The 27,341-nt window shown below is 37.9% G+C and overlaps 1 long non-coding RNA gene across 1 annotated transcript; it reads left to right on the forward strand.

The window, feature by feature from the left end:
* Positions 1-666: 666 nt before the first annotated feature.
* LOC144582175 (uncharacterized) lies at positions 667-3,284 on the forward strand. Its single transcript, XR_013534369.1, has 3 exons — positions 667-939; positions 1,566-1,685; positions 2,491-3,284. It is a non-coding gene; the product is annotated as an uncharacterized LOC144582175 (long non-coding RNA).
* Positions 3,285-27,341: the final 24,057 nt, after the last annotated feature.

The raw sequence follows: 27,341 nt of genomic DNA on the forward strand, positions 1-27,341 counted from the left end.
ATGTATGTTTTTAGAGCCTTTGTCAAAAATGAGTTCACTGTAGATGTATAGATTTGTTTCAGGGTTCTTTATTCTGTTTCATTGGTTTATATGTATGTTTTTATGCCAGTACCATGCTGTTTTGGTTACTATAGCTCTGTAGTATGTTTTGAAGTGGTAATGTGAGTCCTCCAGTTTTGTTCTTTTTGCTTGCAATAGCTTTGGCTATCCTGGATCTTTTGTGGTTTCTTATGAATTTTCAGATTGTTTCTTTCATTTTGTGAAGAATGTCATTGGTATTTTGATAAGGATTGTATTGACTCTCTAGACTGGTTTGGGTAGTATGAACATTTAAATATTTTTAGTTCTTCCATTCCACGAACATGAGATATCTCTCCATTTTTTTGTGTGTCCTTTTCAGTTTCTTTTACCACTGCTTTATAATTTTTATTGTGGAAATATTTCACTTCTTTGGTTAATTTCTAGGTATTTAATTTTCTTTGTAGCTATTGTAAAAAACCTGATTAAGATTGGATAGATTTGGCTATAAGGTGTATTAAAGATTGGCATTGACATTAACAGTACACTAATGCAAGGGTGAAATTTGGCTTTCTCTATTGAACAAGATTTTCATCTAATATTAAATGATAATGAATGATTTTTGCTTCCCTTTTGACTAAACTACAGGAAAAAGAAGAAAAAGACAAGAAACAGACTGGAAAGCTAAGTATTCTCTCTATCAATAAGTAAAGGTTTTTGCCTTTTTGAAATTTTTGAGTCATTATTTTGGTAAAATATATGACTTATGGTGACCTGGAATTCTGTTTTATAATATCAAGTATTTGAAATCTTTAACATATTTGACAGGCTTTCCAAAATCAAATTTCAGCTTCAAAATGATCTATTCTGACCTCTAATGTTGGGATGCTACAGAGGGCTCCTGAAGCATCCAAAAGAGAGGTAAACAGGATTATTTGACACGTTAAGTTACATGGGAAGCCTTGTCAGAATAAAAAAAATGTTTAATTTTCTTCAGGTTGTATTTTAGTGAATGTTAATATATGTTACAAAATATATGGGATTTCTAAAATTCTAATATATCTGAATATAGGCTATCAATCATAATTATGATTATTAGTACATTTTCACACTGCTAACAAAGACATACTTGAGATGGGCAATTTAGAGGTCCAAAAGAAGACGTTTCATTGGACTTACAGCTCCACATGGCTGGGGAAGCCTCACAATCATGGTGGAAGGCAAGAAGGAGCAAGTTCTGTCTTACGTAGATGGCAGGAGGCAAACAGAGAATTAGGAAGACACAAAAGCAGAAACCCCTGAAAAAAAACATCAGATCTTGTGAGACTTATTCACCACCACCAGAACAGTATGGGCGAATTGCCCCCATGATTCAATTATCTCCCACTGGGTCCCTCCAACAACACATGGGAGTTATTGGAGTATAATTCAAGATGAGATTTGGGTGGGGACACAGAGCCAAACCATGTAAGTTATTATGTTAGTTATTGTAGATCACAGAAATAACCAAATTTCCTTGTCACTTGTGTCTTTATGACTGTTTAAAGTCATTTCCAGTTAATAGCCTAATTCCGATGCAGTTTCTGAAAACTTCACAAGCACTCAACACTCCAGAATATGGTATCGTTTAGAACGTTTATAAAAGGAAAAAGTACTCTTGAATACAGGTAAGAATTCCTGGAACTTTAATGAAAAGACTGACTGGTTCATAAAACTACTAACCCAAGTGGAACAAAAATTAATTGACTACCAAGAAAATACTTTGCCAGATTTTCATGCTAAATCAACCAATACTGAAATTGTTTAGGTACACAATTTGAGTGAACTCCATGGTGTAAGTCAAATTACCTATGATAACCCATTAGTTATCAGTGCTAATACACCTAAATTTAAACAACTGGTATTCAACAGAACATAAGTCCTGTTTTTGGGGGTTTGTTTGTTTGTTTTTTGCTGGGAACAGCCTTTACTGCCTGCACCCTACACGGCGAACGTGCGCAGTGCCTTCTCCACCGAGCGGCACTGGTTCAGCTGGATCTGCACCTCCACTGTCAGGGGGTCGGGGTGGTAATCGCCTTCGTAGATGGGAATCACAGCTTTTGGCTTTTCTTTTTTGGCAGTCTTTTTTGACTCCCGGAGAACCAGGATGGCTGCCTTGTCCTTTCTCAGTCCTCAAAACTTTTGCTATTAAAAGTTCTGCATTCTATGACTCATTATGGAAAAGATAAAATCCAAATTAAATATATATTGGTGTAGTGACTTCTAAATTGCTAAAATAGTTTATGACCATATTTCTTGGAAGACAAAGCTTTAGGTACATTTGGCCACCTGATGGGCCTTTCGGACACTTACAGAGGGATTTCATTCTATTGTCATTTTCAGTGCATTTTTTCTGGTTTTATAAAAGCTTTCCCATGCAAGAGGGTTGATGTTATAACAGTAGATTATTATATCACCATGTATTTTCACCAGGCAAAGAAAGCATTTTATGGTTCGCTGAGGACAATCAACCCCTTCATAATCTAGAACTTGAGGATTGGATCTTCTGAGAACATCAGAGAAAGACTGCCCTTGGCATCCACACTGCAGCAAAACTTCAGGACCTTGAACCTCAGGCTCATAATTTAACAACTGAGAAGGGTTCATCCACACTATTGGAACTATACCCATCGGAACCCTTAAAGTAAAGCTAACCGGGGAAGTTTCTCCCCAGAAGAAGATGGCATTTTTTATATGAACAGCTTTTTCCGAAGATCATAGATCAAGATTTCTCTACTATCATGAGACTCTTATCTTTGAATATTTTTTCCCTTGCTTATGCCTCTATGAACAATAGAAGTGAAAAGGGGTCTGTTATGTGTACTCATTGTGTATACTTTTATTTGTGAAAGATTTTGAAGCCAGCCTTATATATGGATAAGCTTATACCTTGGTAGATGGAAGATGAGGCCCAATGAAGGTGAAAAATTTTGAAGGTACATATGTTGCTTCATAATCAGTCATAAACAAAACATTGGTTCACTCTTCTTAATGCACATTATTGGTTAAAGAGTACATTGCCAGGAGGCCTTCACTATTCTAGAAGGGCATTATTTATTAGGTCCTTTATTCCCCCATGGTTTGGAGTAAAAGAGGCAATGACTAGAAATATATCCCTCGTGATAAGCTCTATAGCAGACTCTACTGTAAGGACTATGGTTGCAAAACAGACTTTAAATTTTCTTGTGAAAGTTATGCTAAACAATAAAATTGCTCTAGATCATTTACTGGCTAAACAGAGAAGTATCTGTGCAACTGCTGGCACTTGTGGCCTATGGAGAAATAATCACATCAGGTATTAAAGAGATTCAGTTGTAGGGGATTAATGAAGAGACTGCTTAGATAAGCAGGAAGATTCTTTAGCTTGTTCTTTGATCTATTTAATTTTAGATGGTTGGTTTATGGTGATCTTGGTTAACTCTTGGTGTTACCCTCCTGATACTCATAATAGCAGTCTCCCTGGTATGCTGTATTCTCTCAAAAGACTTAAATGTTTGCATGCAGCCATCTCTAGAATATCAAATGGTCTCCTTCAACTGGAATGACAAGAGCTGGAAGAAATGTGTGACCATGAGGGAACTGTAACCTTTGAATGACATGCTGAGACCAGAAACCCAAAATGATGGTAAGTAAAAGTGACACAAAGGCCCTAAGTTTTGGTCACACTCCTACCTAAGTGAGAACCTGACCAAAAAGGGGGAATTTTTTAACAAAGTTATGGGAGGCCATTGTTTTTGACCGAACTCATGCAGAAGGCCCCAGCAGAGCAGACCAAACCAAAATGGAGTCACTCATACTAACTGTAACACAATCAAACTAAGGCTTGAAGGAAACACATAGATCCCAGGACAGACCAGGTTTGGGTTTTTTTCCTCCTGTTTCTCCTGTTTTTTTGTTTGTTTGTTTGTTTGTTTTTAAACAGGAGAAAAAAAACCCAAACCTGGTCTATTCTAGGATCGGTGTGTTCCACCATAAAGCAGAAGGTTCTTTCTTGTGCTGGAGGAGATCCTAGAACACATTTCTAGGATAGAATGTATAAGCTGGCCTTATACATGGATAACCTCATACCTTGGTAGACTGGAGATGATGCCCGATGAAGGTAAGAAACACACATCTATGACATTCCAGCATAATAATTCCTACATGGCAGGAAGTTGCTTCTTTAACAGTTGATAGATCTCACTTTTAAAACTATTTCAGCATTCTTCCCCTTAACCTAAGGGCAGAGTTTTAAAAATTCCTTTTAGATTATCTTAATATTTTTAAGTTTATTTGGTTCTGCAATTTTTTTTCTTTGAATCATTTTTGCTAACATGTTACCTAGAAAAATGGTTTATTTTATCTAACTTTTCTAATTTACTGGCAAAAAATTTGTTCATATTATTTTTTTATTTTTGATATTCTTTCTGTATCTGTAGTTAAAGCCATTTTTTTCCTACTATTTACCTGCTCTCTCTCTTTCTCTCTGTCTCTCTCTCCCCTCATTCATCAATACTCTCAAAGTTTTAGTTATTAGCTTTTTTTAAAGAATGAATCTCTGGTTTTGTCAGTGCTCTCTAATGTACTTTTGTCTTCAATATCATTACTTTTGCTCTTACCTTTATTATCTACAAAATCCAGCTGCTTTGCTATGAATCCTTTATTCCTGGGACTACGGAGCAGAGCTTGAAAGGAGAAAGAAGAAAGTATACTATTTTTTAAATGAAATTAAGCCAAGAAAAATTGAGAACGGCATTTCCTCTGAGAAGTGCTAGACTCAAGTTGTTCTTTAAAGGAAAAGTTTTGAAAACCTTCTTTGGAGTTTTTGGAGAGCCCTAGAAGGTATGTTTCAAGAGAATATTTTCAGAGAATGTTAAATGTTGTTTTTATTGCATAACAAATGTCTATGTAACCTTAGAGTCAAGAGGAAAATGATCTTTTATTTTCTTAAAATGCTGTGATACACTGCGGATCTCATAAATGCTAAACCACAGCAGGGCAGGCAAGTGAAAAGAAAATAAGAAAGCAATGACTGTCTACATAATTTATTTCCAAGTCATAGTCCATGGGCTGATTTCTTTTAGTGTTTGGCGTTTCGCCAAGCTGATGAACCCCCTGATCACATGTAGTCAAGATCCACAGGTAGTATGGATTTCCCTTTCTCCAGCATTAGCAAGCACCTAAGAGATACGGAAGTATTTGGAAGAGCTTGTTCATATATGTCTTTATACTCACCCATCAATTTTATCTCTTTGGTGATTCAGAATTTCTGATGTCCTCTGAGCCCACTCTGGACTGATAATAGTTCCAATCCTCAGTGTAATGGAATTTTTTATTTTAAAGAAGAAGTTCTTAGTTTAATGAGGCATGCAAATAAGTAGGCCAGCAATTATGGTGCATCATAATAAATCCTACATTAGAAATATACAAAATGTGATATGAGAGGTAGAGACAAAATCTCTCACTCCATATTAAGGAACCATAACAGGATTCCTGGACAAAGAACTGATGCTTAAGTTATAAAGGTTAGCTTTACCTTGAGGCAAGGTTATCTGAAAGCTCTTTCACACTGGGCATAAATGGGTGTATTAATGTGTTCCCATGCTGCTATAAGGGCATACCTGAGACTGGGTAATTTATAAAGGAAAGAGGTTTAACTGGCTCACAGTTCTATATGGCTGAGGAGGCCTCAGGAAACTTACAACCAGGGCAGAAGGTACCTCCTCACAGGGTGTCAGGAGAGAGAATGAGTGCCAAGCGAAGGGGGAATCCCCTTATAAAGCCATCATATCTTGTGAACTCACTTACTGTTACAAGAATAGCATGGGAAGAATTTCCCCCATGATTCAATTATCTCCACCTGGTCCTGCCTTTGACAGTGGGGATTATTACAATTCAAGGTGAAACTTGGGTGGAGACACAGAGCCAAACCATATCAATGGGTAAGAAGAGTTAAGGCTTTGGGAGTGAAGGGATCGGTGGAGCTCTATAAAAGCAGTAAGGCCAGGTACATGGAGGAGCCAGTGTTCCCATCTGCTGAAATTCTCCAGTCTTAAGAAAGGAGGCAGGAGAGGAGAGGAACGGTAGGTAGCGAAGCATAACTTTTCTGAATTGCAACAGCTGGTGGTGCCTCCTGGCACAGAAGATGCATACCCAACTCTCAGATCTCACCTGGAGAAAACAGTTCTGCCTCACTCAACCAGAGCCACTCCAAGTACGAGCCATCTGCTCCCATCTCGCCTGACTGGCTTGCCCTGTCTCAAATGACTAATGTCAATATAAGAACTCTATTCCCATCTAGACCTTCCCATTTGCTGACCTCTTCTCCTACCTCATCATTTCTAGAACAAGTGAGTCAGACTAGGGTGGTGGGGGATGGAGGCTTCAGCTGATCCAGTCAGGAGAAACCCAGGCCTCAGGTCATGAAAGCCACAGGAAGGCCATGCTGGCTCACCACTAGGCTGATCTCACCATGTGCTTGCGGCAGCACAGCAGGGGTCCTGAGCATCCTATTGAGGGATTTCTATTTCAAAAATAGCCTCAAAGCTATCATCCTAGGAAATATAAGAATGTTGTGTTACAATTTCTTACAATTACATTAGTTTATATGAAGATCTTAATCTGGCCCTAGTTGAAAGGTTGGTGTACTGGGACCAGGCCCCTCATTTAAAGTGTTTCTGGGGCAGAAGGGCTGGAGTGAGAAGCCCATGGGGGACTCGATCTCAAGAATAACTGAGATCTGTAGCAATGTTGTAAAGTGCTTTCACAAACTGCGTCTCGGGTCTTCCTCACTAAACATTATGAGCTGCATTGTACTAAAAATTCTCACTTTGCAGGTGGGAAAATAGATGCTAGGGGAAGTTGCAGAATTAACCAACTTCCTTAGCTAGTGGGAGTAACATTCAGAACTCATGTCTGGATCTTTTGACTCCCGAGCCCACATCTTCATTCCCTACTCAAGTCTGTAGTCTTGTGAAACTCTCATAAGCTCATAATTGTTTCACCTCAGCTATGAGGGCATGGGCTGAAGAGCAGAAAGTCTAGCCTTTCAAGGTCTGGATTTATGTGTCCAAGGCAACAGCAGAGTTAGCTGAACTCAGGCTGAGCTAATAAATTGATTTTGTACCCCTTATATTTATTCAGCTAAGGCCAGAATCAGGGCAGCCTGGATGTACAGGTGGGGATGATGTGACCCCAGATGGCAGAGTACAGGAGTAGGCAGGGGGTCAAATAATTACAGCAAGACTTCGCCTTTCCTATCTTTAAGTGTTCTCGTCCTGAGCGGTGACATTGAGAAATTATTCTACTTCTCTACTTCTCTAGCTCTGCAATAAACTGAATAGGCAAGCGCCTGTGCTATGAAGATGTATGATGGTCCCTGTCCTCAGGATGCTTACATCCAGTAGGCAGATAATGCATTTGAAAAGGTCTATGTATAAGGGAGAATGTTTTTTGTTTTCGTTTTTTAGAATCGTTAAGAAATCTATTCTTCTGGGCACCACAGAGGAATAGCTTGTTATTTTAGATTTGAACATTTGGAGATTTTGGGTGGATTTGGTATTTGAGCTACTTTGTCTGGAAGTAGGATTTTGATGCTCAGGACTGGGACAGACTGAGGAGCAAATACAAGAATGTGAAAAAGCTAGTTGTGCAGTCTGTCTCTCTCTCTCTCTTCTTCTCTTCACTCCTCTATTAGTTCTGTTTCTCTTGAGAATCCTAATGTTTACCCCAAATTTTTCTAAAAGTATTTTGAGATTGCTAAGCAGCCAGATTCAGTTCAATCTGGCTTTACATTTTGCAGGTTTAAGCAATTGTGAGGGAATGAAAGTACCCTCAATAGACTTTTGAGCGGCAACCTTTATTTTCTCCCAATCCATTGCTTACAGTCCCCAGGCTACTGCTGCTCTGTCTAATTATCCTTACAGTAAATACACTAAAAGAATAGGCAGTGGATTAAACAGAGACTGATTTCGGGAGTCTGCACATAAGATTTAGTCTGCTAAATTTAGATACTAGTACTGCTGTTCCATCTGCCTTAAGGTTAGATGTGAGAATGAGGTGTCCCCTCTGAAGGAAACAGGAAACGTGTATGGTAAAATGTAATTAAACCAGGATAAGCAGCTATCTTGGAAACTGTGACAAGAGGCTTACAGAAAATTTTAGAGATGTTGATAAGGGAGAGAAGGAGAGTAAGGAATGGGTCACTGTTTCTCCAGGGCTGATAAATCATGGCTCCAATGACATTGGCGCCAGGCCTCCCAAATGACACTGCTCCTCAACACACACACACACACACACACACACACACACAGAGTTTTAAATTTCCATGTGACCTAGACATACTTCTTCTTCCTGGGGCCCAGTTTTCTCATCTGTAATATGACAGGAGTAGGCCAGATGATCTCTAAGTTCCTTTCCAATTCTGGCATTCTGTAACTCTAAAACTTGTTTTCTCTAATCAGTTCTGTGATTTGGATGAGAATGAGTTGATAATCCAGTGGGCTGTGACAGTTATAGTTCTCTTAAGTTAAATTAGAATATTCATGTTTTGGCATTCACATCCACATTTGCAGGCTCTGATTAGCATGGACAATTCTCTGTCCCAAATCACTTCCACACAAACTTATCAAATCATCTGACAAGTCCCCTCATCTTGACCACATCACATCACAAGGCGGCATGCATTAAGGCAGTTATACCCCAAGGTGTCTGCATAGTGACTGTTCACTGTAGGGAACAGGCTTCCCTCCCTGCAACAAACAAGGAAAATGTATTTTAAAATGCTCTAAATAATACACGTAAGAACTTAGGAAATATACAAGGTATAAAGAAAAAAGCAAAAATGGCTAAAATCCCACCACTCAGAGATTATCACCATGAACATATCAGTGAACATTCTAACATATATTTTCTATGTTTATATATATACACATGCAGTTTTGTATAAATGAGATCATATGCATGCAATTTTATAATTTTTAAATTTTATGAAAGCTTTTAATTTTAAATTGTGTCTAAAACTTACTTTACAGTTCAATAATAATACAGAATTTACAAATTATAATATATTTTTATTGTATTTAAGGAAAGACTATTGGTCTACAAAGGGCAATTAGAAGCCTTGCTTTCTTAAGCCACAGTTGCACCATCTATGTCTAAAGATACTGAAAAACGTGAAAACTGACATCACAGAGAATTCTGACTTTCTAAAGAAATCATGCAAAACTGTAAATAAAACAAATGATGAAAACTGTGTTTCCCTCACTTTTTAGATGTTAATAATTTTCCATGGTGGATCTTATAAAAAAGAAAAATTTCAGATGATACAATGTGTCCATTAAGTTGTGGTCAATTTTGAGGGCAATGACCCATACTTTAAAGAAGAAAAATTAAGTATTTTAATTATAGACTTGATGAGCCCTTTAAATGCCAAAAATGATTTGTTAGAACATTTTGAACTAGAAATGAAAACTCCCTGAAGCATCTTGCAGGATAAGTAGTCATATTGCATTAACCGGAAGAGCATAACCAATAACTGAGAGACCTTTTATAATTTTTGAAGGCAAATATTGCTGAATGCCTGCTGGATAAAAAGTAAATAAAAGACATTACAGCAGGAACACCTTCCAATATTACAGCAACTCAATGAGAATCACTTCTGCTGTATCCTGAAGGAAGATGGTTGTCTCAGGAAAATTAATTTGAGTTGCAAGCTGAGCTAGCTGCTTTATTCACAGAACACCATTTTTACTTCAGTGAACAAGTAGCGTACAAACTGTGGTTATTTTGGCACATATTTTCTGGAATATTAACAAAGTAGCCTGTCTGCCAGGACTCCATTTTTTGCTAATTTTGCTGATTGTGTTTTGTGCTAATTATACAGTTTCAACTTTTAGAGATTAGAATTTTTGGAAAACTTTTCTCTTCCACTGTGAATTTGTCAGCTTCAAGACATTTTTATGAGATTTATGGGTATTCATAAATGTTACAAATCATGTAGTTGGGAACAGTCACCTGCCTGAAAGGATCAATCACTCTTCCTTTCTGGTAAGGCACATTCTGTTCAGATGCTGCGAGGGTGATTTGAGAAGCTTGTCCTCTGAAAGCGCATAACCTTTTGCTGCAGGTTGTTCAATAGACATGTGTAATTATTATACATTTGGGTTAGTCACCTCATATCGTGTTGGCTAAGTGTTCAATTCATTTCTAATTGAATCAATTACAAATCTGTCTTTTTCCTGTTTCAACCACAATACCTGGAGTTTAAATATGTTTCATTTCCTATGAATTGTTATTGAGAATAATGTTCTTCTTCAGAGTTGGAATAAAGAAAAAGTTGTCTTAAGCACCTGGAGGACTAAGAAATTTTACGGAACTATTGGGGCCTAGAGATAGGGCCTAATTCCTGTAGAAGTATCTTAAAATAGTTAAGTTACACACACCTTAACCACCATGTTTTGTGAACATAGGAAAAATCCAGTAACTAAACTCGTGTTTTAAACTGTAACGTTTGAGAATATCCTAGTATTGCTGCATTTGTCAATGGATAACGTAAGTAGCAGTTCATCAGCCTGCACCACACTCACCGGCACACAGTTACAACCTAGAAACCATCAGCAATCTGGTGTGGAGCCAAAGAGACTGTCCCTTCTTTCAGTCATTACTGCCCTCTCTGATTTCTAACAGCATAGGTTAGTTTTGTCTGCTTTTGTATTTAGGTAAATGGTTGAACCATTTTCCATGCACTCTTTTGACTCTGGCTTTCCTTCATTATTGCTTGTGAGATTTTAAATCTCACAAAGCAGCACCCTTCCCCGCCTTGGTCTGCCCTGCCTGGGCTTTGCTCACCGTCAGCCCAGACCTGTTGAAATGCAGCTGTACCCCAGTTGGAGCTAGGAGATCTCTGGATTTCTGTGTCTCTCTCACTGGGTGTTGTGCACTGGAGTTGTGTCTATTTGGCCATCTAGACTCAACCCCCAAAATACAATTACTTTTTAAGAACAATTACTAACTTGTGTTTCCTGCCGATTTGGCCTATTCATGATCCATTGCTTGATTGCTCAGGGAAACTGCCAACCAATAAATAACCTTTCAGGAAGATGACAGCTTTCCAAATCAGGCTTAGCATCCCATTAATTTTGGCCACCATCAAGTTCCTCTTCCTACCTTTGAATTTGAATATGGGAAAAAAAATAGCTCATCATGTCCATTAATTTGGAACAAAATCAACTTTCTCCCTTTCCCCACTCCCTTCTGCTCCCACCAAGTCCTCTTCAAGTCCTTCCCTAACCCTGACACAACCCATTCATTGAAGTAACACAGTCCCAGGCAATGTGTATACACAGAAAGGTGATTTCTGAAAATTGTTTTTTACAGACTTCAACAGATTTAAAAATTAATTCATGGCTCAGGAGATCAGTCTGACTCAGAATTTATGTGTGAACAATAGATATAGTTAAAAAAAATCATCAGGAACACTTAAAATCAAAGCTTCTTTGTTCCAGCTGCTAGAAGGGAGATTTTATGACATCCATTTTAGTCCCTTGACAGTAATAATCCTGAGTTCTGTGCTGTGACATAGAAGCAGAGTCAATGAGGTCACTGAAAGAGAAGCTAGTAGTATAGAAACTTCCAGTGTTCCCACAAAGAAGTGAATTTGGTATTATAATGTAAACAGAAAAAAAAAATTAAATAAAAATAAATAAGGCTTTGATCAGAAAAACACCTTGTAAAATAAAGAGGAATAGGCTTTATGACCTGGAGTATTAAGCATTGTTTCAAAAAATAGCAAAACCATGAAAATGAAAATTTACAAACATAAATACCATAGAAAACCTAAGGTGGAGTGACTTAGTTCTGGCAGTTGTCTGATATATAAAGACGGACAGGATAGTCCCATGGGAATGAACAGGAATCCTAGATTTCTATGCCTTGAGTTCAAATTCTGTCTTCACTTCTTACTAGATATGTGACCTTGAGTTACTTTTGCTAAGTTTTATTTTCCTACTCTATAAAATAAGGATCATAAAACTACCTACCTTATAAGATTGGTTTGAGATGAGCTAACACAGTAAAACACTCAACAGAGTGTTCAGTGGTAAGGACTCAATAAATGTCAGCTTTATTTTTATGAAATATAACTGAGATATGCTCTAAGCAATCATCTTGTGCCAGAATTACCCAAACTTGCCCATCATAACAATCACCTGGGGCTTTTATGAAACATACACTTTCCAGGGCCCTGATTCAGACTTACTGAAACTGCATCTCCAGAGGAAGGGCCTAGGACTCTACTTAACAAGAGCCTCAGGGTTCTAAGCACATTTGTGAAACAGAGATAATGTTAGTAAAATTCCATTTCCCTATACCTATAGGTCTCAAATTTGAGAACACATAACAATCATCTATGATCTAGTTAAAATAGCGTTCCTATCCCACAGAGATTCTGATTAAGGTCTAGGATGGTGACACAACAATTGGGTTTTAAATACGTGCTTCCCTGGTGATTCTGGGCAAAAGGGCTCTCATCCTACATTTTGGAATATACTGCCCAAAATTGTATTACCCTATTTGTTTTCTCTATTTTGATGAAAGAGGGAGCTATAGCAATATTCCCTAATCTGGTAGAAAATGTTCAATAGCTTTGTTTCTGCTGCCTATTCATGGAATGTATGAATTACTGGGAATAACTTAATCTCTCTGCCAAGTATTTTTTTTTCTCATTCATTAAAATTGGCTCTTTCCATGCCAGTTTCTTTGGCTTGAGGTTAAAAAGCAACTCTCCAGTCCATTATGCTTTTAATGCATCCGTTCAGGGCTTTATGATTATGCTGTATCAGTCTTTTTACTACTTCTGTTCACTTAGTCTGATTTAGGGCCCTGTAGGTACCCGGAAGCCAAGGACTTTGCTTGCTTAACTTGTCTTTATGCTGGGTATTTCTGAGTCATTTCTGATGAGCAGAGGGCTTGAGGAAAGCATGAACAAAACAAATGAGAGCTGGTTGGGCACAGACTTGGCTTCTATGGAGGCTTTGTGGCACCTGACTTGCCAGCTGCTTCAGTGCCTGTCCTCACAGTTCAGGATTTACCTAACGTGCTGAGACAAAGCAGGAAACAGATCCTGAGAGCAGAGTCATGCTACACAGGCATTATATGCGTGGGTTTTTGCATAACTTTTGATGGGTCAAGGATAAATGCTCAAGCTTGTGAGCAATGAAGAGACAGGTCTGGAAAGATATGCCACTGTGTCAGAGCTGGAACATGTTGCAATCTGGAAGAGGCGCACAACTCCAGCAGAGAATAGCAGGGAGTGTTTCTGTTAGTTCTGTAGAACTCAACCATGAACTGAGAACTCATCTCGCTGGGACACACAGTCAGTCATCACATAAAGTTAAGAGCCATAACACAACAGGATTTAGGGCATAAGGAAATCAAAAACATGCCACCAACTTGGGGAAACATCTTGCTAAATAATTGCCATCTTCCCTGTGTGTATTAGTGCCTGTTATCAATAGACCTGGGCGTGGATCATTATATCCATCTCTTTTGGAACAGATTCACTCTATTCTTAAAAGCCAACTCAGGCACTCAGTCTCATTTTTAACATTGTTCTAATTCAAAACTTGACAGTTCTTGAAACTTCTCTAAAATATTAATTCAGGAAATTATTTCTGTAGCTTTTTAAATATATGAGGTAGACAATATAAAATTTTGAAATTTACCTCATATAAGCATCACTTAGGGTGAAGAATAAAAATTTGGGAAGCACTAAGGTCTACGTCTATCCCCACTTCATATTTATTGGGAATATTCTGGAAAGTGACTTTTCCCCATGATTCCTAAATTTCTTCCCCCTGTGAGCTATACCAGTCACCAGATGTGTCATGTTCTTACAGCTTTCCTAAGGAATGGAAATTGAAGAGTTTTTCCCATTCCACAGGCTTCGTACCTTCTAAATAAGAAGATAAATGGCTACATTTACCTAAGTAAATGTAGGAATTACTTACTATACGTACAGTTGGAAGCGTATCTTTTTACAGAAGTTTTAGGAGCTGCATTACACTAAATGAAGGTTGTTTTCCTGTTGTTGTTAATGGCCACACTGGTATATACCAACAAACAGAAACTCTGACTAGTATCCTTTCTTTTCCCCACACAGCTGCTCTATATGGCGTAGAGGCAAAGTGGGAAATAATTTGTTTTGTTTCACGGGAAGGGAGGTATTCAGAAAATTAAATCATGGATAAACTTGAAACAGACAAAATCAGAATTAATCTTATCATTAAGTGATATTTATTATGTTCCCATATTCTCACAACTCTACTGCTTTACAGAACTCATGCCAGCTTATAAACTCTATGTATTTGTTTCCTCCCAATCTTTCATCTATTTCTATTTCCCTACATATTAGTTAAGAATGTTTTTAGCTTTAAGTAACAAAGCCCAACTAAGAGTAGCTTAAATCATAAGGGTATTTGTTATCTATTTAATGAGCAGCCTAGGATGGTATAGAGGGCATCATGGTCATTTGGAACCTCCAAGATGCCAATCATAGATCTTTATTCCGTTGCTTCACCATTCTCAGTGTTGGCCTATTGTCCCCTTGGTTTTTATTGTATGTTCACAAGATAGCACAATTCCTGTATTACATCCTTATATCATTTTCAATGCCAGGAAGCAGAAATATAAGGGGCAGGTGCAAAAAAAAAAACAACTCATTTGGCACTAGTGACAAGAAGAGCACCAACTCCTCAGGGTCATATAACTTGGCAAATGTTAAAACAATGAACAGTAATAATATTGTGCACTTGTGTCAAGCATTGTGCTTTATAATTATTATCTTTCTAATCTTCACAACAGTGCTATGAGAGTAATACTGTGAAAATCCTCATTTTATAGCTATAAAAAGATGATGTAGCAATATTAAAAATAATTTTTGCATAAACAATTTTGAATGACATTTTAGCCTACCAATCTATACAAAATGTTTTCATTTTGTCTTCTGTATGGACATGTGTGGCTCAGGTCGACCTTCCGGGAAGCACCTGTTGCCTTAGCTCCTAAGACTGTTGTTGTCAGGCACCCTTCAGCTGGCAGTCCCTGGAGGGAGAGAAGTGGCTCTCCCACACTCACTTTTTCCCTCAGTGGCCAACATCCAGTGATTGACTGGGAGTAAACAGACCAGGTATTCTGGTCCAGTGTAGGACAACTCAAATGGGCCAGTTCAGCTAGACTTCCTCCTCTTCCCATTTCTGATTGCTCTTCCTTCTTTCTACAGGTCTTGATCCTAAGGATGCTTCCTGATAAACATCCCAAATCTAACTATATCTTGGAATATGCCTCCCGGAAAAAATCAAACTGTTAACAACATTATTGCAGACATACTGAAGTACTACTTTTGTTCTAATTTTTAATTTTAACATTCTATCATGAACAGCTTCTCATGTTGTTAAATAGCCTTCGTAGTTACCTTTTTAAAATTTAAAACTAATTTAACCATGTTACAGAATGTTTGAAAAAAAAGTTACTCATAATCATACTACCAAACATAGCTGATTATTTTGGAATATTTTCTTTAAGTTATTTTCCCAGTGAATAGTTTTTATAAGGTTACAATCACAATGTATAAGCAATGCCCCTTTTCACATTATTTTAAATTCTTTATTTACTTATTTATTTTTACGATCCCACTTGGGCCAGAAAGGATCAAATCATCCTATAACATTACAAAAATTTTGTAAAAGATAAGCAAGACATCAGCGGGAGTCTTCTATTTCTCAGGGAGAAATACATCAAATACTTAAACACATGGCAAATGAGAATCCAGAGCCCTACTAAGATTTTGAGAATATCTGACTTCTCTGACTTCTTCATATGTTTTTCTTAAGTTCCTTGTCTGCCTAACAGTGAGACTGGCCGCCCAAGTCTTGCCCATATCAATCCGGGTGATAAGCACAGAACTTTTACTAGTTGCCGCACATGCACACAGAAAACCTACAAAATACACTAAAGAAAAAGATAAAACCCACTTAAACCAGACATTTTGTAACTCTCCTAACTTCACTAAAGGTTTGGAGTTCCCACCTTTCTGTCTCCCACTTCCTTCTTCATTTGCTGTTGTAACAGGCAAATTCTTCCCCTCCCCTAATGTAGCATTAGTTCCACCCAGTTTCGGGCCCTGCCAACCGAGCTTCCCAAAGCCACTTATCTGAGCATTCATTTCCTCAATAAGGGCAGGTTTTGTCCTATAAGGAATTCTCTGTTTTTAAACACTGAGAAAACAAAAATATATTTGGATCTCAACATTAAAATAAGAGAGTGAGGGAAAATGAGACAGTATGATGCCAACAGAGAGGTTGGTCACAAAGCTTAGATCTTGCAGTTTCTGCACTTCAAAAGTTGCTTGGGAAGACAGAGGAAGGATTGATATCAAGCAACATGACAAATAAGTATCTGAATAACTTAGCAGCTGGTTGGATTTGTGGAACAGAAGAGATGGGGAAGTAGAAAGCGACCCCAGAATTATGAATCAGGGATATTTAGGAAAGTCCTACCATTATGAGATGAAATAAGGAGCTTAGGAGGGAGAGTCAGTTTGGAGGGGATGATGATGCCTTTGCCTCCTGAAGTAAGGATCCTGCAGAATGTGTTTGTAATTGGAATGTGGATGAATGGGACCCTGGAAGGGATGTTGAGACTGATCTGACTCCTGGCTGCCTGTGAACATCTGCGAAGGACTACAGAATGACACTGTCACTATAAAAACCATTCCAAAGAGAAGGGAGATTTATAGTAGGAAGCAGAGCAGGATGAATTAAAACAGTTTTCTGGGCAAGCATCAAGTGATGGGGTGATGTGGGGAGACGGATTAGTGGAGCAAGTAGGAGGTTGTGACTTCTAGATTGTCTACAATTAGGGCTTTTCTTTTCTGTTATTTTGCCTGTCTGAGTGTTGGCATTATTTTGTGAAAGGGGGAGGCATCATGCTGGGGATGAAAAGTGATTTTCTGGCACTTGCTAAGGCTAACTCTGTTACCATAGCAACCGACTTAATCAGGCAGGAGGCAGGATTTTACCACAGGGACAGTCTATACTGGACTGTTGTGATTTCAAAGGGAAATATTTACAACTCTGTGAGTATAGCTGTTCCAGTTTAGATTGAGAAAGAAGGGCAGGTTAAACTCTATCTAAAAGATTTCTAAATAGTTTAATCATTGTTAGCTCAAATTAACACTCCTTTTGACCAGTTACCAAAAGCAAAATCTTGCAGTATGTACAGCTCATAATAGTTGAGGTTAGTTTGTTTTGTTTTGTTTTAGCTCTGTTAATAGTAAAATTGGTTTGTCCCCTTTGGGATTTACATCAAACCAAAATACTAAAATTATTGTGTGAGACTGATGTGAGGCGCTATGGACAGTTTTTGTCTTATCTCATTCAGAACTCAGATGGTCTCCTTATTCCTCCCACAAAAGGCCTCTCTGTCAAGCTTTGATGAGAAATGGATATTGCACTGAAGGTGGGAGGAGTTGGTTTATTTCACAGGGCTCAGAGCTTTTTACCTCCTTCCCATGTGAAGACAATATATTCTCTTGTCTTTCATTACAGCAGGGGGCGGAGTCTGTGCTTCACTCCCACCTCCTTCCCTCCAGTCCTTTCTCCTTCTGTGTCTCCATTCTTACAACATAAGGTGTGGTACAGACTCCTCCAGCTGGGGCTCCCCACGTTCATTTCTTAAAACTGTCTACAAAAGACAGCCTCATAGTAACTTCATTTGTTCATGCCAAATCAAATATTTCATTTACTAGAATCTTCCATCCTTAGATAATAGAGAGTAATTATAAATAAAAATGTTTTCTCTGTGTACTTACTGTTAAAATATACATTCATATATATGAAAGTTCTTTTAGGCTTCTGCATGCCTTTGGTTTGAAGGCCAGATTTTCCTCACTTTTGAAGTGGAGCAACCTCTCCAGATTCTAGCAATTACAAAATCTGAATGTACCGTTTTGCACCCAAAGTGTAAAGAGTGAGTATATGAGTCAGAGCCTTTCAGCCTCAGATTTTCTCCATTCTATTCTAGTAGACGATTGACTCTGACCTTAGCTAAGTGTGACACTAACTATTACAGGATTTAAATTACTGTTTTACTTACTTCTCCCTCCATCTCCCAGTGGTATTTCCCATTTTGAGTGATTATCTTGTTAAATAATCTTAATTGGTGAAATGTGTGTGTGAAGAGAGTTTTGAAAGGGGAGATATTGAGAATTCTTGGACATTTTCAGCCCCATTTCCGGAATCAGTACTACTCCACTCTCAAGCATAGTTCATCAGAGAATTCATTACACAGAATCAGCTTAGAAACACTCATCACTAAACTTTTTAAAACTTTCTCCTAAACGTTCACCTAAAACTGAAGATCTCTCATCTGTTATTTATTCCTCTGTATATTTGTTGAGACATTGTTATGGACTTTGGACGTCATGGATATATGTTATTGGCATTGTTCGTGTTATACTTGAATTTGCTCCTGGCAGAGTTGCCACTTTGTTTTAGTTACATGACAGTCAAGAAGGAAAACACTACATCCAGAACCTGAGATTCTTTGGATCAACAAAAAAGCACTACCCTTTTCTTTTTTGAGAAGGGTAATGACTAAGTCAGGACTTTAAAAATATAAAATATTAGCCGGGCGCGGTGGCTCAAGCCTGTAATCCCAGCACTTTGGGAGGCCGAGGCGGGTGGATCACGAGGTCAAGAGATCGAGGCCATCCTGGTCAAAATGGTGAAACCCCGTCTCTACTAAAAATACAAAAAATTAGCTAGGCATGGTGGCGTGTGCCTGTAATCCCAGCTACTCAGGAGGCTGAGGCAGGAGAATTGCCTGAACCCAGGAGGTGGAGGTTGCAGTGAGCCGAGATCGAGCCATTGCACTCCAGCCTGGGTAACAAGAGCGAAACTCTCAAAAAAAAAAAAAAAAAATATATATATATATATGTAAAATATTTGGAATGTTAGAAATTTTCTCTCAATTTTTTTTGGTTATTATTGACCCAAAAAGCTGTACACATTTAATATATAAAACTTGAGGAGTCTGGAGATAAGCCTATCCCATGATTTCAATCTATGCCATAAACCTACACCTTATTCACAAAAGTGTCCTCCTATTATTTTTAGTTGTTATTATTTGTGTGTGTGTGTGTGTGTGTGTGTGTGACATGAGCACTTAATATAAGATCTAGACTTTTAGCAAATTTTTAAGTATAAAATACAGTATTGTTAACTATTGGCACTGTGCTGTAGAGTAGATTTCCAGAATTTCTTCATCTTATATAAACAAAACTTTTTACCCTTTAACCAGCACCTCTCTGTTTCTCCTCCCCTCTCGGTGACTAACAACCACCATTCTTGAATCCAGTGCCTTGATCCTGGACTGCCATCCTCCAGAACTGTGAAAAATAAATTCCTATTGTTTACAAATTGCCCAGACCATGATATCTTATTAATAGGAGAAAAAAATGGATTAAGACAACATAAAAGCAACCTATATGTCCATTGACAGATGAATGAATAAAGAGCTCTGCTTCTGTGAGTTTTGCTATTTTAGATTCATCAGCCAGTGATGTGATATAGTATTTGGCCTTCTGTAGCTGACCTATTTCACTTAGCATAATGTCCTACAGCTTCATTCATGTTTTCATAAATGGTGGGATTTTTTTATTTTTTAAGGCTGAATAATATTTCATTGTATATGTATATCACATTTTCTTTACCCATCTATCTGTCAATGGACATTTAGGTTAATTCCATGTTTTCTTAGTCCATTTTTGCTGCTATAATAAAATGCCACAGTCTGATTAATTTATAAATAATAGAAATTTACTTTTTACAATTCTAGAGGATGGGAAATCCAAGATCAAGACCCTGATGATGGCTGATCTCTGCTTAAGAACACAGCTCGCTAGCACCTCTTTTATGAAGTCATTAATTCCATTTTTGAGAGCTCAGTCCTCTTGACTTCTTAATCACCTCTTAGATGCCTCACCTCTTAATACTATCACATTGGAAATTAATTTCAACATATGAATTTCAAACATTGAAACTATAGCATATGTCTTGGCTATTGTGAATAATGCTGTAATGAACATGGGTCTGCAGGTGTCTCTTTAACACCTATAGTGTCTTTTAATTGTGATTGTCTGGATTAAAGTATTTTAAGAGCCCTTATATTTATTTCCTTTCTAACTGCAGACATGGTGCTAGAAATAAAGCTAGTAAGACAACACAGATCAAGACACAAGCTCTCTTTACAAGAAACTTACACCAAAGTAGGGAAGACAGATAAGTAAATAACAATCATGATGTAGTGTAAGAGGGGCAATGACAGCAGTAACCCCAGAATGTTAAGACAAACATGCAAGGGTGACTACCTGGCCTAGAGAGGTGGGAAGGAATCAGGAATTTTTCTCAGGGGGATTAACACTAGTGTATAAGGACCCAGATGAGTTTGTGTGGTCAAGTTAGGGTAGGAATGTGTAAGGGTGGTCCAGACTGAAGAAACGACAGTAGGGAAAAGAAAATATTAATTGGCAGATGAAACCATGATATAAATAAATAAAGCTTCCTGAGAACCTATTATATGCCAAGTACTGTATGCTACCAATTTCTATGTTATCCATAATTCAGAACCCTATAAGGCATGTCATTATTATCCCTCTTTTATAGGTGAGACAACAAAGGTTTAGCAAGGATGAGTATTTGCTGCAGGTCCAACAGTCATGACTGGACTGGAGCTTCATCCCAGCCTGGCCTAACTTCAGAGGAGTTTCACTCGACTTACATAGATTCAGTATAAAATGGAATGCAAGAGGGCTTAGTTATTTCTGGTTAATTCAATTTCCTGATAATTCCCAATTACAATAAAAGAAATCGCATAAGGACTCGTATGTTTGAACATGTCTTTGGATATAAAATGAGATTAAATTTGATAATAGAAAATGTTTGATAAAGCATAAACTTAAAAATATTTTTCTGGCTTTTTTTTCTCAAAAAAAAAAAAAAATCCAGTTCCAAAACCAAGGCTTCAAAAACCCATTTGTGGGTTTTTTCTTCTTGAGGAAATAAACCAAAATGCTAAAATAAATGCATAGCAAATTAAGTTTGGAAGTTTTAAATATATGTGTAATCAGGAATACACACCTGATTACCCTCTTTACGTATGATGGAGAATTGATGGTGCTTCACTTTTAAAGCATGCTTTTTCACATTAATATTCCCCACTCTACAATTATTATACAATTGCTAGCAGGGCCACTGTGCATCTTTGGAAATTGAATATATTCTTATGTACTTAGGATCTATTCAGTACACTCCAGAGATTGCCTTGGATCCTGTCTCTGAAGATGTAAACATAGGAAAGCAGACTAGTAATCATTTTGTTTTGTTAATGTGTTTGAAATACATAAGCACGGAATAAGAGTCTGGAATTTCTCATTCCCAACGATGTTCCTTACACCTCATTCTTCGTGCAGTCAGCATAACTTGAGGTACTATGCTATCTCCGGGCCACCATATTGGTTTCTAAAGATAAGAAAATAATTAACACCTGGCATCTGTGAAATGTAATGGAATACCAAGCCTCTGTTTCAATAGAACAGAGATATAGGCAGATGGCATGGGAAGGTACAGGAGAGCACAACAAATTATGTGGCAATTAGAAGGGTTCCAAAAATGTTTCACAGAGGTGTTCTTTGCTGGGTCTTGAAAGTGAGGGGACTCTCTAGGAAGTAAGTAGAAGGGTATTCTATGGAGTAAGACCCTCATCAGCAAAGGCCTCACACAGACATGAAAATGCACAATAGGTTTTGAAAATGGGGAAGTTATGCCAGCTCAAAGTGAGACTGTATTGTGTGATGAGAGGAAAGCAAAGAGAGCCTACCAATACCCCTAGGTTAAAAGACAGGCAGGTACAGATTTTGAAGGGCTTTGTACTCTGTTCTAAAACAACTGGACTCCATCAAAAGTCAGTGCAAGGTATTAGAGTAAGTGAACTTGGATTTCTGTATTTCGTGGCAATAGGTGGTGTCAGACAAATACCCCACAGAGCAGAGAGAAGTGGCCGGATTCAGAGAAGGCAAGTCCTATATATTCTTGTGCTAACATAGTTCTAATTTTACAGTATTAAATAAATATTCAAGCTCAACCATTTTTATTTTATCTCTTCTGCCTTCTGTTTTCAGAGAAGATGGCACATGGCTAGCAGTTATCTTGTATGTCGAAGTTCTATTCTATCAGCTCTCAGCTTTCCCTTTTCTGATCCGAATAGCACAGACTCTTCACTCCTCCTAAGGTTGATTCTCAAGCCTTTGATACTGCCTTTGTAGGATTTCACCAAACTTCTCTCGAGTTCTCTTCCTCCACCAGTCTTCTTCTTAGATAAAATTATTTATTTTTGACTAGGCAATGTATTTATTCAATTTAACCATAAACTATCCTTTCTACCAATAATAATAATATATAATATTCTTTCAACCATGTCCTCCATCTTCCCATTTCTTTAAAGAGGCATTAAAAAGCCATCCTTTCCTATAAGTCATACCTATGCCTATTTTTCTGTGAACTATTTATATCCCTTGCCCAATTTTCTCTATCTTTTTGTCATCTTATGAGCTTTTTGTATATTTTACATTCATGCTGAACATTTTTTTTTGGACAGAGTCTCACTATGTAGCCCAGGCTGGAGTGCAATGGTACGATCTCAGCTCACTGCAATCTCTGCCTACTGGGCTCAACCAATTCTCTTGCCTCAGCTTCCTGAGTAGCTGGGATTACAGACACATACCACCATGCCCGGCTAATTTTTGTATTTTTAGTGGAGACGAAGTTTCACCATGTTGTCCAGGCTAGTCTAGAACTCCTAACTATGTGAGCCACCATGCCTGGCCAAGCACTTTTTTTAAATTTTGAAACCATCATTCATCCCTGCTCCCTAATTAAGTCCTCTCTTATATCATGGAATTTGGAAGCTGGAAATTATGATTTAATAGACTTTCTTCCCTGTGGATGCAGTTTACATTGTATGGTAAAAGGCATGCCTGCAAAATTTTGGAAGCTGTTGAATTTCCTTTGCCTGTTTCTTTATTATTTTCTCTCAAATTATTTTCAACTTTTAATAGAAATAAATTTCTCTTTCATTGTAATCAAAAGACTACAGAATCTATTTCACTTATGCTTCTTCTGGTTATGCCTTATTATTATTATCATTACTATTATTTTGAGACAGAGTTTCGCACTTGTTGCCCAGGCTGTAGTACAATGGCCCAATCTTGGCTCACTGCAACCTCCACCTCCCGGGTTCAAGTGATTCTCCTGCCTCAGCCTCCCGAGTAGCTGGGATTACAGGCATATGCCAGCACACCCAGCTAATTTTTTGTATTTCTAGTAAAGACAGAGTTTCTCCTTGTTGGTCAGACTGGTCTCGAACTCCTGACCTCAGATGATGTGCCCCCATTGGCCTCCCAAAGTGCTGGCATTACAGGTGTGAAGCACTGCGCACTGCCAATTATGCTTATTTCTATGAATTTTTTTTCTTCTAAAGCTTTGCTGGTTTAACCAGCTCGCCAGTTTTTATCTCTTTCTGTTCTTTTCAGTCTCTTTCATGAGTTCTTGCATTTTTGTTTTCTGGCCTTCATTTTGAGTGACAATTACTTATTATTATTTTTTAAGTCCATGAACAGATTCCTGTCCGTGTTATTTCTCTTCATTTAATCAATGAAATTTTATGTTTCACTTATGAATTTTTCTGTCAGAAGAGAGTTTTATTTCGCAGGCAATCCCTGCAACACACAGCAGTGCATGAAAATAGATGGGAAAAGAAATCTGCTTTTTCTTTCTTTTTTTTTTTTTTCTTTTGAGACAGGGTCTTGCTCCATTGCCCAGGTTTGGAGTGCAGTGGTATGATCTCAGCTCACCTCAGCCTCCCTCCTGGGTTCAAGTGATCTTCCTATCTCAGCCTCCTGGGTAGCTGGTACTACAGGCATGTGCCACCACACTCAGCTACTTTTTAAAAAATTTTGGTAGAGACAAAGTCTGTCTATGTTTCTTAGGGCGGTTATCCTTCTGCCTTGCCCTCCCAAAATGCTGGGATTACAGGCATGAATGACCACACCTGCCCAAGAAGGCTTTCTTGTTAATGGAAAGATGGGGTTTGACAATACTAATAAAAAAGTAAGCTTATGCTTTATGGGATTTTTATTGTTGGGAACATTAATATGAAAGAGGATTGTAATATATGAAAGCATTGTGAAAGATGCCCTTGTAGTGATGTAAGGATTGCAACCTTTGGAGAGAACTTACATCAGCACATTCAGGGTGGTTACAAGATAGCTGGGGACCTGTGAGGACTGAATTCTGAGGTCATACCAACCCAGGTTCTTGCATATATGCCCAGGGAAAGATGCAGTGCTGCTATTAGGGATAAGATGACTCAATGAATTATTGATATCCTTTTTTAAAACAAATGTTAACGTAAACTTTATAAATATACTTAGCTCATATTTTAGTTATTCACTGAAAAGCTTAGAAAAAGAATATGTTACCTAGACACCTCCCATGAAAGGAAGTATCTTCATGGGCGTGCCTGGTATTCCTCTACAGATATCTCATAGTTTATGGGATCTACTCAGCAGCTGAAAAAGCTGTGGACATCTCCAGTTAATTATATGCATGATGAAGTATTTTCGGGATGTGTACTGATGTCTGTAATTTACTTTGAAGTGTATAAAAATGAGATGAGCTGATAGGTGAATAGAGGGTTGAATCAATGGATAGATATATGAGAGAGCAAATATACCGACATGTTAATGGCAGAATCTAGGAGACAGTCACTCTAAAATTCTTCCAACTTTGCTGTATGCTTAAAACATTTCATCATAAAGTGTTAAGGAAAATTGTAGAAGTGAAAGCAATTGCTATGTAGTTGTAAATTTTATGGCATTTACAATATTCCCAGATGAAGGGCTTAGTATATTTAATTCCAGAAGGTAAAAATAGAGGAATCAGTCACAAAAGCTGGATGATTTCTCTCTACCCTGTCTTTTTCTAAAAGCTGCGTGATTGACTTGCTTAGTTAAAAGTTTGGGTTATTCTAACTTGAATGTCCAAGATAAAGTGTTCCTGGCCAGGACCCCTTCCAGGATGATGGGAACAATACCAAAGAGAACAACTCTCAGGGGAAATGCTGTTAAGGCCGTTCTCCTGTTACTATTTTGAAATCCAGAAACTACTTTCCAAGCAATCTTGTCCTGAAATTCCCCAGGGAGTGGTCCAAGTTTGCGTCATATATAAAACCTCCGAAGTGGGTATCCCGCATTGGATCCCCTACTTGGGCCTCTAATATTTGAGTTGCATAAACTCCAGCACCCTAAATTTTGGCCTCTTATCATACATAGTAAGTCTGGATGCTAGAAGTCAACTTTAAATAGGAGATTTCTAGAGACTGATCAAGTGTAGCAACTCAAATGGATTGTTTTAATGAGGCCAAGTGGCACTGTCCTGATGGGCCTCTTTTAAAAGCCACTTGCTCTGTTTTGGCTTCTTGTGTAACACAATCTTTACTTCATGTACCCTGAATGAGGATAGACTGCTTATCTAATAGGACTAAAATCCTTATAAGAATGGAGAACAGAAACACAGACATGCAGCAAAGAATACCATGTAACAAGAGAGGTAGATAGAGTGGTGCAGCTACAAACCAGGGAACGCCAAGGGTGCTGGCAACCACTGAATGTTTGGAGACAGGCATGGAACAGACTCTCACTCGGAGAGGATTTAATTTTGAATTTCTAGCTTCCAGAAATGTGAGACAATACATTTCTATGTTTTAAGCCACCAAGTTTGCAGGACTTTGTTATAGCAGCCCTAGGAAACCAATGCACTGATCACAATGATGAAGTCTCGTAGATAGGACTTCACAAGTCAAAATGACCGTAAGTGAGCTCGTCCTCTTTTCTGTATTAGCACCACTCATTTCTTCGTGTCTTAGGGCCACACCATGCCATCAATCATGCTTTCAACTTCAGTTAGAAAAGACTGTAAAATGAAAATGCAAGTGAAATTTCACCAGTAAAAGCAGAAAGTAATATGTGGGTCACATGTAGGTGGCAACTCCAGCAAGACATTCTGGGTTGGATTTTGGTTTTGCTCAGAGAAGGGGGCTTGTAACTTTTTTGGTAAAATTCGTTCTTTTCTTGCTAACAGGATTTCTCCAGTTGTTTGAGTCAGCTTCTGGCTTATTTGAAATGAGGTGGGTTTTTAAATCTACTTTTGTCCTGAATTTCCTCACTAAACTTATATTTTCCAAGTCTTAGGCTTAGAGAGGGAGCACAAATACACAGAACTTTGATATCGTGTTCCCTTCAGAAACAAAATATGAAACTGATTTTTTAATCATTTGTAACTGTGGGCAGAATTTCCTTCAGTCTTTTGAGATTTTTGTAGCAAAGTCTTTAAATTTTAACCTGGCAAAAGGATGAAAGTAAGAAAAAAAAGCAAAACAAAATGAAACAAACACAAAACACTTCTGTTGTTATTTCCTTTTCCTTTGTTCATGTGGAGAGCCACAGAGCTGGGAACTTGTATTTCTGGGCCTCAGGAAATCAGGCAGTGAACTTTGAATTTTCCCAGACTTTGCAGTCACTTGGTATTTGTCAGATTAAACACAATTGCCAATTGGCTTAGAAGGAAATAATTTATATTACTTGGGCATGGCAAGTTGTGTGGCTTAGAAAAAGCAAAGTTATCCTCAGCAATGATAGCAGTCAAAAATTACACGACAAAGAGCTTTACAACAATGTTTTTTCTAGTTTTTTTTATAAATTGTTCCCTCTTGAATTCCTATTTCCTTATATCCTTGTAGCTCTTTTCAAAAGACATACTAGTACTTTGAATAACAGCACCAAAAATCACTATTGAATTTTTTTCCATTCTTTTTGTTCTAGGAGCCTCACATTCAGATCTAAAGAGACAAATGGAGCTCTGAGGTAACGTACTGGATGCTTAGGAATAGGCAGGTGAGTAAAAACAAGCATGAGCTCAGAAAGGTACTTTTCTGCTAGGATATAAAAGTGTCATGTAACAGATGAAGGATTATCTAACGGAACTATCACATTGGGTGATGTTGAGAGAGCCATGGCCATTTTTTAGTTGGAGTCTAAGTAACTATCTGGTCTTCCAAATCCCAAGACCTAAATTAGTCAAAGCCTATGTAATCAATCATATGATTTTAGGTTTTTTCTTTCCAAGCCCTTATCT

This window comes from Callithrix jacchus, chromosome 4 (assembly GCF_049354715.1).
Source record: "Callithrix jacchus isolate 240 chromosome 4, calJac240_pri, whole genome shotgun sequence".
Taxonomy (NCBI): Eukaryota; Metazoa; Chordata; class Mammalia; order Primates; family Cebidae; genus Callithrix; species Callithrix jacchus.